The sequence below is a fragment of the Mercenaria mercenaria genome, chromosome 17 (genome assembly GCF_021730395.1).
Source record: "Mercenaria mercenaria strain notata chromosome 17, MADL_Memer_1, whole genome shotgun sequence".
NCBI classification, from domain to species: Eukaryota; Metazoa; Mollusca; class Bivalvia; order Venerida; family Veneridae; genus Mercenaria; species Mercenaria mercenaria.
In genome coordinates, this window is record NC_069377.1 from 29543408 (window position 1) to 29559476 (window position 16069).

The window sequence follows — 16069 nt, forward strand, 5'->3', positions numbered from 1 at the left end:
AATGACTGATTGTGGTCTAATGGTCATATTCCTGGCTTTCAGTCCATAGGACCGGGGTTTAAATCACTAAAATTGTTGAGATGTTCTTTTGTGCCTTCAACCATATTAAGAGGGCAGTATTGGTTCTTGTGAGGCAAAGACAGCTCCGTGTGTACCGTTGCTGTACATCGTTTACGTTAGGGAACCATGACGTTTAAGAATCAGGTTATGGCTACGTTAGCCAGGCAAGTCATCCAAAATGGACATGACTATAATTAAAAGGATGCTGCATAAATCTGATATAATATATGATATAAAATAAGATCAGGAGTAAATTTCAATCCATGACAATGATACAGTCTGTTGATCTCTGAACCATTTTAAAACGCAGTAAACTTTTAGTATGGATTCTTCTTGGTAGTTTCTGCATCCTCTTCATCCAAACATATTGCACAATATAGTACTGTGACCAGGTTTTAGCCACCTAAGCTGAATTAAAAGAATACGGATTTAAAACTGAGAGTAGATACCTTGAATCACTTGAGCACAGTAAACACAGCCAGAGTCGCACAACGCAAAAAACAAAGTAAAAGTAAAAGAAAAATATAGCAGATGAAGTGCTTTGACGTCCCATCATCAAGACACACTTTTATAATGTGAAAGCGATATATAAAATTAGGGGTTAAAGGTAAACACATTTGAACTTAGCAAATGTGTTCAACACTAAAGTGTTAGAATACAAACATCACACTATAAAGAGCAGGACTAATGGTTTGCTGCTACAGAAGAAGGCCGTTCGCATGTTCCTAGTTTTCAATGGATTCAGTGTTGTTATATTTTACAGACTCAATAAAACCGAGTGGGTTTTTATTTTGCTTGCCTGCATTCTATGCTGCCACAGGATCTTTTTACAGATATCATTATCTTTTTTTTTTTATTTCTAATGTATATAAGTGTATATAATGACTATTTGTAATTAAAAGGTAACGGGTGTTGTTTAAACGACTTAACAGAAATCGTCTGGTAAGAAAAGAAAGCGTAAGTTTTATACTTAAAATGCATGTGAAACAGATTTGGCAAGCAGACAAGTCGTTTATCAATTTTACTCATTATTTGTCTAAGTTTATGGATTTATGGTGGCCCTTTATGCGGTGCTTTTGGAATAGATAGTCGTTATCGGCGATGAACAGAAACTCGAACCTCCTATAAATATGTAATCTATGTAAATTCTCTGTTTACCGTTCCTATTAACGTACATAAATTCTTGTCTAATAAACCGATGTTGGAAAACAATTATCGTTAATCGCAAACACCCTTTCTCTTCTTCTGTTTGAAGGGATGTCGTAATACATACATCACTGCCTCACATAATGTTTTATACGATATCCTTCATAAAGTTATTCACGAATGATGTTTTATATAATATATCTATATATCTATTCGCAGTCAGATTGTATTTACACATCTGGCATGTCTTATTCAATTCATTAAATGTCACGTAAATACTGGGTCTAGACTACAGTAACCGTTTTTTATTGCTCAAAAATTAAGAAACAAATCTCTTAGAAACGCATATCGTTTCCGTGTGTCTTGCTTATATCATTCAGTAATTAAAAACAATAAGGAACTTAATATGTTTACCACAAATAACCGTCTTGTTGACTTTGTCTTTCTAAACATTTTAGTTTCACTTTAACTGCGATCGTACTTTAATACATACCTCGTAGAATTATCAATTACATCATACTTAGGCGACATGATAAAATAATAATATAAAACTTTCCTCATCAGCCATATCTGCTCCGGCTATTGTTGTTTTAGCATAGAAAAAAAAACTCAAACGAATCTAAATATTTTGTTTTGCACAAATAAAACGAATATTAACTTTCGTCAATGAGATTGCGCTCTTGGTAAGATGAGCTGAGTTGTAAATGTATGGCAAAAGATGTACGTTTATTTTCTATATTGTCAAACTATCAACGATTATATTAGAATTGTAGATTTTACAATGTGTACACCATCCTGGGTTTATTAGTAATTTTAGCTTGGATTTATATTTCCAATGTTATTTGTTAACTATTAACATCTTCAACACCTTTTTACATTATGAGATGTGAAGACGCCCTAAAAAGCTCGAAATCTACCTACAGGCTTCATGGTGCAATTTTAGCATAAAATAGTAACATAAAGCTCCTGCCTTTTAGAGTTATTCTGTAGATGGACTCCCCATGACACTAAATCGATATTTCAATGGATAAGATATACAAAATATGGACGTTTATCTTTTATGATATACATTGTATTTACAACTTTTTTACCCCATCAAGCGCGTAAAGCAAAATTCTAAGGTCATCGAAAACAAAGGTAATTCAGTTATGTGTTTAAAACGTGATAAAAACAACTTTGAATTGTATTACTTTGAATAAATAATTAAACAGTTAACTTTGTCTCACTGTGACGTTATCACTCTTAGAAATGAGTCATGGCGTTCAACTTTTTCCGAAATATTACGGGGATATATTTATATATTAACTCAACCTTCAGAAAACAGACATAACTGCACTGCGATAGCTTGACGTATATATAAGATAAGTGGGTTCGCGTGCTCTCAGTGATATATCATATCTGTTTAACACTTTTGACTCTGGGTTTGAAAACAGTAACAGGAAATTAATTTCTTTGGAAGATTCTTTGAAAGCACTTTACGCAATCAAGCAAAATAAATACAAATCCATTATTGACCTGTATCGGTGGCGGTTGACTTAGTTGAGACACATTACGAGTGAACTTGATTACATACCTTGTCGACTGAAATGAATTGTATTATAGAGAACAATATTTTACGACCCTGAGACATCTGTTTCTCATATTATTGTCGTATAAAATGACTGTATGCCATGCACATACAGAAAAAAAAACAGTCGATAGCAAAAACGAGTTTGTAGTCTAGCGGTCACTAGTGTGTAATACTGCCATAAATAGGCGGACTATTTTACAAGATTATAATATTTTAAGCGTATAAATTCATTCAAAAGCTTGTCTGTCGGCTTTCGTAATTACACATTTACTAACCAAAACTAACAGCCTAACTATAATGGTATGACTGTTTGGCATTATGTAATGAACAAGGAATATACTTTCCGTTTTTATTACGAAAATATGCTAAATATATTTAATTGCATCGCATTCGCAAAACAATTCATTTTATTGTATTAATTTGATTACTCCTAGGTAATCTCTCTTTAATAATGGCCGTGTAATACAATTTAATAAAAGTACTACCGGATATATCAGTAAGCAATGGTAAACAGAGTATTCCAAAATGAAAAGTCGCTTGAGGGGAGGTACCGAAACATAACATTTTTTTTTACACAACTTTATATCGTTTATGAAATCCTTACTTCTTTAACACCATAAACAACCAGCTTAATATGAATTCTTATATAATGCATGCTGTATGATTTTATCACATGTTAGCTTCCCCTGCTAAAATATCAAAATGTCTATTGTGTAGCTTTTGTAGACCAAGTAAATTCATCCGACGTCTCTGTTCCTAAAACGACGTCAACGTCGAAGCTTTATTTCTCTAGTATGATATAAAAGGTATGGAATACTTAGCAATTTTATTTCACTCCAATGACTTAATGTGGCTATTTCTATAAATCTACTAGTGCATATGTAATACGTCTGGAACAGATACTCAATACCGTTAATAAGTAGTAACACAAGCCTTTGTATTTAACCGTTCTCCCGTTCCTAATAGCTTACTGATATTATCGTCTAATACATCAGTGTTGGAACATTATTGCTTATCGCCAACATCCTTGTCGTTTTATCATTTGTCATTCGTTCCTTTGAGTTCAAAAGTAGATATAGATATCGCAATACATCCATCACAGTCTCATACTGTCTTATAAGATATCCTTAAAAAAGTTATTTGGAAATGAAGGCCTATGTTTTGTCGGTCAATTATTCTGAAACTGTTTTGGATATTCATTATTAAGAGTGGACTTTATGAATAGAGTTTAAGCATTAAAGATATTAACAAATAGTTTAATTAGTTTTAATAATCATCGGTCTCCGTGGCCTAGTGGTTAAATTCCAAACTTCGCATTGGGTGCAGAATTCTGCGTGTGAAAACGCCATTCAGCTCTGTCAAAACAACAAAACAAAAATCCGTCAAAAAAAAAAAAAAAAAAAAAAAAAAATCATCAAAACTTCAGCTCAGTTCCTGATCATTTGTACAATGTATATATCACTTCAACAGATGAAACTTTTAAAACAACATTTGTATTACGTTTATGAGAATAGCGTTAACATAATTATATGACTTGGTTTGTTAAAATCTATACATATGGCCGCCTACATACTGCGTGTCGACTGTATAGGAAATAGTGATCAGAAACTATTGAACTTTTGGTGATAGTATAAACTATTTTTTGTTGAAAATACTTCCATCTGTATCTAAACCAAAATCAGGTTCTGAAAACCATATATTTCGATCGTAACACACCTAAAAACAGTGATAATCTACATTGACTTATATATTTATGTATACCAATACGCGAATCGTCTTCTACAGTTTAATCTACCGGTTAGAAACATGTAAAACAAGACAGACAAGATCAATAAAAGAACGCAGCCTCCCAGTAAAGTATCCGTAATTCAGTGTATAATATATTGTTAATGATGCTTACACCAAAATACATAATAAGATGAAACAGGTAAAATATATTTAAACAGTTGGGCACCGCTTTTTAATTTGCCTTTACAGGAACAGTTGAACGCTTAAAATAGCTTGTAATGTTCTGAAAATTTACTCAGACGCTAAATCAAAAACATGGTCTTGTTCTCAGATACGCAATAATTCATGTTTTACCGATCTTTGATCTTTTTGTAATACTTTGCAGTAAAAAGGTGTCAGTACTATATCTATTCGACCTTCTTTCTATTCCATCCTCAATCAATCATGTTTCAGGTTTTAGTATGCCAGAAGAGACTTTTTTAAACCTAGAGTGAAGTTTATGCTTGCCTATTATCAAGATGACTAAAAAAAAAACACTTATTTTTATTACAATGTATTAAGTTCCTATTTCTCCAGAAAACTTGAAGAAGAGAAACACATATGATGCGCATTTTGAAAACAGACTGTCGTTTTACGTAAAGAGTCACAAATTTACAGAAGATATTTGTTTGTTTCAGTGTAAGTTCAAAATATATTCCACTGAGTGAACAGCAGAATGCAACATATGAAAATATGAAAATATAGGTTATGGTTTTCACGAGTTAATTTTCATTTGACATCTTTCACCGTGAAAATACAAGATATATTGGACTAATTTTTCAATAATTCAGGGAAAGCATCTACTAAATTTGACCAGCTCATTTCCTGGCAAACAATTCCGAGGTTTCGTGTGGAATAGGTTTGCATATCTAAAATGTAAAGATTTCGTGAAATCAAAATTTATTTGTTTTGATAGACACAGTGGTGAAAGCCACAATTATATTTATTCCGCAACGAAAGAGAGTTTCTCGGTTCGTTGTATCAATATCATATTGCAAAAGAAATAAAAACAAATGAAATTGAAACATGAAAATAATATCTTATTCATCGATATAGACGAACACATCTAGATTAAATGGTGCACTTTTAAGCTTTAGACATGCTTAGTGCTTAGCAATGACATTCATGTTTACTTTTATGAGAATATGTTTTAACATGATGATATTGTTTTGTGCATGCATCACTGCAGACAGTTTAATTACAACTAATCTTGTCTTTTAAAGTTTTGAGATACTTTAAGTGTCTGTTTAATTCCTGCAGTAGAAAGTGCACTAAACATGTTTCCTCAGAGAATACATTTCATGAATATTTTTCTTATTTCCTTACTAATGTTAAACTTTTGCAAACGTCTTCATCAGTTAATTGACAACTATTTGCTTCTTCACCGAGGAAAAACATGCCTCGCTGTTCAAGTATATATTCTTATAATTAAATATGAATGAATTGAACTGTGTGGTGAAATTAAGGCAAAAACTTCTCATTTAAATTTTATTTATTATTCTTTCTTAGAACGGAGGGCATTCTTTCAAAGAAATGTATCACATGTGGCGCGAAAGACTAATTGTTTTGTATACCGATTTTCATATTGTAATCTTTTAATGTATAATAATAAAAATGCAATAAAATATTGACTCTAACACTTTGTCGCAAATATTATCCAAACTTTACCAACAACGGAACACAGCTGGCCACCGCAATGGAACAGCCAATCACCAAAACGTCACTGGGGTGAATAAAAGGTAACAAATAATAGATATAAGAATTAAATTGAATTAATTACATGAAGGAAGTGTAATAAATAACAAAAACGCTGTCCTAGATAGAAAGTCGTTAAAACGTTAAAATTCTCCGACTGAAGTTATTCTAGCAATATCCGTATCTGCCCTAAGGATATCAAGCATTTATTAAGTGTATCTGTTTGCTGCAAGTATGGATAGCGAAAATCCTTAGAGGGTATAGGTTTGCTGAACAAACTATCGTTCATATCTCTTATCATGCTAGATTGCAAAATTGTATTCCCACTCCATGCATATTTCAAAACCAATGCCGTATTAAAAAGCCGGATAATAATACATTAATCTCCTGGAAACAGTTGTAAAATACCTTATATTTCATGTGGTGTAAAGAAATAAAAGGCATGACCCATGTCACAATATTTTTTAAGGTTCCGACATGCACATAATTATTCTAAGGCAATATAACATAACCCAGAAATTTCCAGCACATTCAGATACATTCCTCTTTAAGGCATCAAATAATTTTGTACTGCTTTCAAAAATGAAAAAAGAGCATTTTTCAGTTATTTGACATGATCAAAATACGAAACCAATGCATGAGTCTGTTACATTAATGCAGTTCATTAGTTGTCATTTACTGCACGAGAGTAACGTTTGTCGTAATGGGTAAAATCACTGAAGGAGAATAAATAGACTAAAGTCCGTATCGGTTATAAGCAATTTTTCGATCGTCTTGTGTACTTCTTAACTGAATTATCCTTCTATTATAATATATCAATGTTAGACATCTTTTGTTAATCTCAGACACCGTTTTTATTTAACCATTTATCTTTCTTTTTCTTTTGTAACACCTTACATAGTGATATCTTTGAACATACATCATTTGTTAGATATTATTCATCATTAATATGTCGGTGATTGATTATTAAATCATTTTAGATACTTATCCTAATTTAAACAGGTCTGGCAAAACGATAATGTCAGGTATTTACACAAGACGGGATATTCTGCAAAAGTCTATTCATAAGTTAACAAAATGAGTAATAACCAATCCAACTGCAAGTTAAGGGTTATGATTTATTTTCGAAGCTTGGATGACCGGTCAATTATACTTATTGATTTGATACATTTCTTTAGAAGCCTTGCCACTATTTTTTGTATAATTCCTGGTAGAACTCCACTTATGAACTTCGGCAGCAATATAACACAGCACTTTTGGCGAAATCATTTATAGGGGGATAAATCATTCTATTGATATAAGAAGACTTTAAAACTGAAGGAAGCAATATCGTAATGTGATTAATAAGATGACTTTAAGTCAGTATGTCCAGAATCTGATAATAATAAGTCTTATATGAAATCATAGATTACTGATGACTTCTTTTTATTTAACTCCGTATAGGCCCTCACAAACTGTTTGAATCTAATATTGACTTTATTTCTCGTATCGGCCCGTATTTGTATTCGTATTTGACTTGATTTTATCATGAAGGCTCAGTTGTGCTAGGTATGAGCTTTTGTTCTGTTAAGAAATTTGTCTAACACAATTAATTCAATATATTCAATATATTCAACATTGTATACAAGAACGATAATGGTAAATGCTGGCGGACATTAAAAGCATTTAAAAGGATAACTTTCAAAACCTTTTAGCAGCAATGCAAATGTAAAATTATCACCGTTTCGCAAGGGATGTTCTCATAGAAAATAAACCAAACATTTATCTTCTGAATGTACTAGTGTTGTATGTTTCATGTCCGGAAATAATCATCACTTCACTTTTATGCCTAGTGATAAAGGAATTATAGTAACATCCGTTCATCCTGTTCATTATTATTTATCTCCGCACTCGGGCCAATTTTTTTTTTATTATCCGATTGTTTAATGACTCTGTTGAATGTTTATGTATACCAGAGATCCCCTTTAGCCCCATAGTCTGGAGATAATGAAATGAGACAGCACAGTAAAAGTACCGATAACAAATGTATAGGTACATGCTTGAGAATTTATCAGAGGTAAAAAGGTTAAAATACAGCAATTTTCCTGTCTGTTAACGGACGTGTTATAACACAAATAAACATAACTTTCTGTAGACATACAATATTGGAACAATACCATTGCCATTGCAAAATGTATTGTCTGACGTCATGGTTTTCTGACAGGATGATGAGAATATTTCACTGCCAGTATCCTTAAAATAACATATTAGGTGCTATAAAACCTCTGGGCACATTGTATCTTCATTCTAGCTGAGAGCTAGACCCGTTACTGAATTTTACTAAATATACGATTAAGAAAAAGTGTGTATGCAGAGCTACATTCATAATTTACGAAAGACCGATGGTGACATTTCAATTTCAAGAATTCACGATTTTTTGAGTATGAATTCGTGAAGTAGAAATCATGAAGTATTTAAATGAAATCGAGAATTCTTGAAGTGGTATTTGTGAAATCATGAAAATTTAATCGTGGATAATTGAATTCTTGAATTTTTGACATGAACTACGGTAATCGTGAATACATGAAATTCACGATTTCTAAATTTCACACAAAAATCATAAATTCTTGAAATCGTAAATTCTTGAAATTCAATAAATCACATTTTCCAAGTTTCACGCAAAAGTCGTAAATTTTTGATTTCATGAATTCGTGAATTCTTGACTTCCTGAAGTTTAATAATTCGCGATTTCCAAATTCAATATTTCAATTTTTCAATAATTTAATATTTCAATAATTCACAATTTCAAGAATTCTCGATTTCAATCATTCAATAATTCAGAATTTCACAAGTTCAACATTGCAAATTATTCAATAATTCAAGATTTCAATTATTCAATCATTCACAATTTCATAAATTCATGATTTCCATATTTCATGTCAAAAATTCAATATTTCAATAATTTCATATTTCGGTAATTCACAATTTCACAAAGTTCTCGATTTCAATTATTCAAGATTTCAATAATTCAGAATTTCACAAATTCAAGATTTCAATTATTCAATATTTTACAACTTCATGAATTCACGATTTCCATATTTCATGTCCAAAATTCAATACCTCGATTTTTCATTAGTTCAATATTGCAGTAATTCACAATTTCAAAAGTTCTCGATTTCAATTATTCAATATCTCACAACTTCATGAATTCACGATTTTCGTATTTCATGTCAAAAATTCACCACATACCTCATCAAGAATTCTCGATTTCATTTAAATACTACATAATTTTAACTTCACGAATTCATACTCAGAAATCGTGAATTCTTGAAATTGAAATGTCACCACCGGTCTTTCGTAATAATTAAATGTAACAGGTGAATGTTAAAATGTTTAATTTTAGTGGTAGTTCACATTTATACTGTGTTTAGCAAAACATGCAATTAGTGTATACTGTCTTTAATCTAATACATTGTACCGCTTATACACAAATTTATTAAACCTATGTTCACATATTATATTAACCTAATTGCAATAATTGTCCATATTTTCAAATACATGTGTTGGGGGTCTTGTATGGCATGTCCAACGTTGCTAAATTATATGTGTATGTTATTATTATTGTATGTTTGTTATTGTTATTCAATGTCTTGTCATTCGTATTCTAAAAGTCATTATTGTTATTCTATATTTCGTTATTCTTATTGTATATTGATATTCTAAGTCTTACCATTGTTATTCTATATTTCGTTATTCTTATTGTATGTTCGATATTCTTAGGGTAAACGTCATTATTGTTATTCTATATTTCGTTATTCTTATTGTATCTTTGATATTGTTATTCCATGTCGTGTCATTCATATTCTAAGTATTACCATTGTTATTGTATATGTCGTTATTCCTATTGTATGTCCGATATTCTTATGGTAAAAGTCATCATTGTTGTTTAATATCTGACGATTCTATTTACAAAACGTATCATTCTTATTCTATGTTATGTGTTTGTATTTTTATAGAGTCGCTTTGCTATTTATATCGCGGGAAATCGCACATAATATAAGAATATCAAGCTAACAAAAACAATAATGAATATACAACAACAATAACGTATTTTACAATAAGAATATCAAACATACAATAGTTGTTTCAGTGGTTTAGATAATGGAGTATAATGCATTTAAAATTGTTCTGGAACAGTTATAGTGTTTCAGATTGTAAAATCGTACCACGAGATACATGTAAGTCAGCCAAATCTTATGGGAGCACCGCCTTTGAACGTTCATTGACCAAAAAAAAAAAAAAAAAACAACAAAAAACAACGGGGAGCATAAACCTGTTTATGGTGCAACTAACCTCACTCTTACCCCACCATGGGGCCTCCGTGGCCAAATGGTTAAGGTCACTGACTTCGAATCATTTGCACTCATCGAGGGCGTTGAATTTTTCATGTAAGGAAGTCATCCAGCTGGCTAACAGAATGTCCGTGGTTCTACCCAGGTTCGGGCTCGTGATGAAATAATACACGTAGGGGCATCTAGGGTCTTCCTCCGTCATCAAAGCTGGAAAGTCGGATCTACGTTAAACCTAATAAAATAATATAACAAAAACAAATACCCCCATGTACCAAAGTCACAGTGCAGTGTGAATAAAAGAGAAGCCTTCCAATGCAGGCTATTAAAAAGTAAGAGAGAAACTATATGTTTCTATGTTGGCCATTTAGTAAAAATACGGAATGCCTGATGAAAGAAACCTTTTAAGGAAATGAACCATTAAGGTCATTGATTTGATTATTAAAACCGTATGAAGAGAAATTATTCAAATGGAAAATGGCTGCTATGAAAGCATTATTAGCTGCTGTTTTATGTCATGTAAACAGCGTTAAAGCCAAGCGATTAACCATTTTCCATTTAATCTGTAATTACCTCATGGTCAAAATGCAAAATCCGCTAAACCTCGAGGGGTTTAGTCCACAGATACATATTTCAATAATCACACATGGTCATGTATTGTGATCGAATGAGGTCGTTCCTAAAACACGGAACGGAGTGGAACGGAAACGAACAGAACAGATACACTTTATCTAAAAACCGGAACAGATTTTACGGAACAGATACATAGATGTTCCGTGTTCCGTATTTTTCATTCTGTTCCACATTTTCTGTTCTAAAAATGGTAGAGTATGTTCTATTTTTATTTTTTTCATTGGGAAATTCCAGATATTTTCCGGAAATTCCACGAACAAGTTCTAAAAATAGTAGTGTTCCGTATATTCTGTTTCGTATTTTTCTGTTCTTAAAATAAAAATGTTCCGTGTTTTTAACCTACGGAACAGACACATACGGAACAGCACTGAATGAAATTAATTACTGAACAAAGAAATTCATTTAATAACAATTATTTATTTACACGGTTTTGGCATACAAATGACATTGATTCATGAATGCTTTTATTAATTCCCACACATTCTGGATGGTACTCCTCTGCACAATTGTCGCAATACACATACAAGGTCCCTGTATCTGGCACTTTGCATAAACAATACAGACAATACAGAGGTACTTGTATTGTATTTTTTTATTTTTATGTTTTTGCGTCTCGTCCCAGCTGCAGTTGGGAATGGTTTCAATTGTCTTTTTTTTCCAAGCAGCCAATCAAATGCTTGGGTATCACCCGTGGAACATATGATTGTGTACTCGGATTACGCTCATATGCTAAATTGCTGTAGCACCTCAATCATATCCATCTGTATGCATATAAATATTTGAGACTTTCACCTTTAAAATATTTGCATCCGTTCTTATCAAACTGGCAACAACCATTTCCTGCTCGTGTGGTAAGTCACTGTATGCAGAATCGTAAACACTGACTTCATTATTGAGGCAATTTATGTTGCTTACGGTTAGCCAGTGAGATCCACTATCTTTTGGACTTCTATTGATGATCTGAATAAACAGTTTACATGACGTTCAAAGTCAAGTTAATGTGCCAGCTGACAGGACTGAAACCCATCCAAGTCTGGAAATGGATACTGCAACAAATTCATAGAAGCGTATATTATTATGTCATTTAACGATGGCTTCGATATTAATATGTATTGTTTCCAAGTATCAAATTATGAAAGAGTCTTTACAAGCGTACGAATGTCCATCTGCTTTCCAGTCATTCCGTTTCAATGGATCTGACGTTTTGTATATAAACAAGTCTCCACTTACCAGTCTAAATGGTATTTAAGATACAGTTTGATCATATCTGAATAATATAAGAAGCTCGTTTACATTTAAAGCATCTGTTTTAACTAGTTTTCTGTTACTGTCTACCGAAAGCATGGCTTGCGCCATGAGCGGCGTTGCTACGAAACTACGTCATAAGCAAGCGTCAAAATGATGCCGTTTAGGCTTGTTCCGTAACTCCACGGATTGGAGTAAGTCAATTTGTTATATCCTTAGAATTGAGGTGGAAACTATTATGTATAAGTTAATTCCGGAGTATAATGAAAAAAATGCGATATTTAGATATGATGATTAAACTAGAAATATTATTGTAATGAAATGGATAAGTTTAAGCTTCTTCAACAGATTTTATAACTGAACAACGGTACTGTTCATCGAATAAACGGTTATACCGGCCGAGCGGCTAAATTGAATATAGTCACAATGAATTTGTCTCTCTGTCTGGCTGTGTATATCTCCAACGTGGAATTTATTTCAATATTGCATGATCACTGTTATTATTGTCTGTCATAATGCAGGATATTGAACCATTTGTAACTGTTTTGACGTCAATCTTGTGTGACTAGGTGAAAAATCATTTATGCCAAGTTATCAGTTTGTATCTTTACAATAAATATAGTTTTCTTATATGTTCCTGAAAAATATTTTTGTAATACTTAAGCGCGGTACGATAAACTTTGAATCGAAGGTAGTGCGATGCCCTTGTGCTGCTTAGTGACAATATAATAATTTAAACGGTGGATTCGTAAAAAGGCTGAACGGTTACTTCAGTAAATTAGTTTAATTTATGGTATAATACACAAAGAATTGCATAATATATAAGGGACTATAAACTGTTTTATTGTGATACTTGTATAACATAGATCGGCTACCTATGTCCCATTTAAACACCCAAGCAGCAGTCTGAACAACAAAATGAAGAGGCATCAATTCTCTCTTAATTATCCGATCTTATAATCTCCAAAATGAGAATAGAAATTTGAAATACGCTTCTTTAAGATCACTGTGCCAATTACTTATGTATATGTTATCAGTGACACATTAACCAAAAATGAAATACGTATGTTCTAGCATAATGTTTGTCAAACTAGTTTTTGCTGAATTTCAATGTGGATTGAATGACTTTTCAAGGTGAAGATTGCCAATCAATTTGACCTTGATAAATTTTAGAAAGCTATGTTTTCTAAAGGGTTGGGGTGTTGTGGAAACAAGACACATTATAATAATGTGAAATGTAATAAAAGTCGGGGTTAAAAAAAGGGAAAGAAATTTGAATAAAATAAGGAGTTTAACAAAGTTGCTTAACACTTAGTATACAAATATACGAATATTCGACAACCTATCAGTCTGTAAGAGCAGGTCTCCTTGAATTGCTGTAACAGAAAAAGGCTGTTCACCATTTGTTAAAAGTTTTTACTGCTTTTTATCTTCTTTTGCGCCTATAGTAAATACGTGCGTTTAATATCCATTTGTTATCAAAAGTGAAGATAGTAGTTCAAACGGGTTAGTAAAGAAAGAAAACGAAACAAAATACTTGTGTATGTGTTTGCAACACGATTCATTACGTATCTATGTGTAAGGATTAGTAGCCCCGTATGTAGTAAGTTTGAATTAGATAGTCGTTATCGGTGATGAACAGAACTTATATATGTACACTCTTAATTTGCCGTCCAATATACTACATTTATTCTTGTCTAAAACATCAATGTCGGACAATTATCGTTTATCGCAAAAAAACCTGTGTAGTTTCATCATTTGTCTTTCGTTTCTTCTATTTAATCTGTTCATATAGATATCTTAATACATCCATCACTGACTGATATTATACGATATCCTTTATAAAGATATTTACAAATGATCTTTGTCAGTGATTCATACTGGAATCATTGTAGATATTTATTTTAAATATCTTAAGTGTCAGTCACACTACACCGTACAGCGTTAACAGTCGCACGCGTTTCTTCTCGTTTTTGATGCGGCGCCTGCACTCCTTGTCCGGCGATGTTCGTTCCATCCGCTAGAAGGTTTTGAGCATGTCCAAAATTTCAAAAGTTGTCCGTTAAATGTACGGTAGCAATACGCTGATATGCGTTCTGTTCGTTACTCGTGCGTTACTTATTCTGTACTTCTCCGGTTTGCATCCGTTCTTGTCCAGTGTTCTTGATTCACGGCCGGACTACTACCGGACATGCAACGGATGTAATGTATGTCCAACAGACGTCTCATGCGTTGCGCTTATGTTTTACGCGGTAGAAGTCCGTTACTAGTAGTGATATCCGTTAACTGAACGCTGTTCGTCCTGTATATGTGCGTTTATCTTGCGGTCATTGTGCGTTTTATGCGCTCTATACACCGATCGTGAGAGCATCGAGCAGCAGCGGGGGATGTCTTTCGTCATCGTATAGCTTTCTGCCGCAATATTTTTATACGTTTGGCGTCCGTTAACGCTATACGGTGTAGTGTGACTGACCCGATATATGTCTACACATATATCTGTTCGCAACACGATAGCATTTACACATATGACGTGGCTTATTCAATTCAATAAATGACACGTAAATACTCGGCTGGATTTAGACTACAGATTTTATTGGTCAGGAAAGAAGAAAAAAATCTCTTACAAAAAGCATATCGTTTTAACATTCAGTTAAAGAATAAGGAACCTCAGACGTTTACCGCATATAACCTAGTTGACTTAGTTGTTCGAAAGAATTTAGTTTCGCTTTAACTATATACCTTAAGTTAATACATATATCGGCTAATTATCAATTACGTCGTACTCAGTTGTCATTAAGATTTGATTAGCGGATGTAAGTTGTTTATTCCTTAATCGATTACTTGCTGCATTGAATGTTTGATTACAGGAAATTTCAAAAGTTACTAAAATATATGCCCTTTATACTGTATTGATCATAGTTGATTTAAAACTGAACTTTCCTAGTCAGCAATATCGACTCCGGCTATTGATGTTGCATAAAATATTAACACTCAAACGATTCTGAGTATTTTTACGCAAAACTCAAAATAATATTAAATGTTAACTTCATAGAATAATACCCTGATCACTAGAACGCTACGAGCCCCGTACGAATAGGGTTTCAGTCCGGACGTCGTTAACTTGTACGAGCGTCGTATGGATTTTTTGAACTCGTAGAAGACACGGGAACTCGTTGAAGTTGTTTCACCGAGCATTTGAGGTCTCTACGAGCCCGTGGAGATTTTTGAAGTTGGGAGCAGCTCGCAAGATCCCGTACGAGAACCGCATGGGCCCCGGAAGAGTTCGTACGGGCATCGCACGAAGTCCGTGTGAATTTGGAAAATGCGAGGCTTGCCGAAGCTTGCACGAGTATCGCAGGGGACTGTCAGCGATTATAGAAGAATTGTAGATTTTACTATGTGTATACCTTCATGCTTTTATAAATAATTTTAGTTACAATTTTATTTTTTACTTATAACCTCTTCAAGACATAAGCCGTTCTTAAAAATGAAGAGATCGGGATTTTATATCCATATAAAAGCTTTATGAAGAAACTTTGGAATAAAATAATTTTTCCGGCCTCTCACAATTCATCTGTAGGTTGATTCCCTATGCAGCTTTACTGATTGATTTGATGGCATGAAT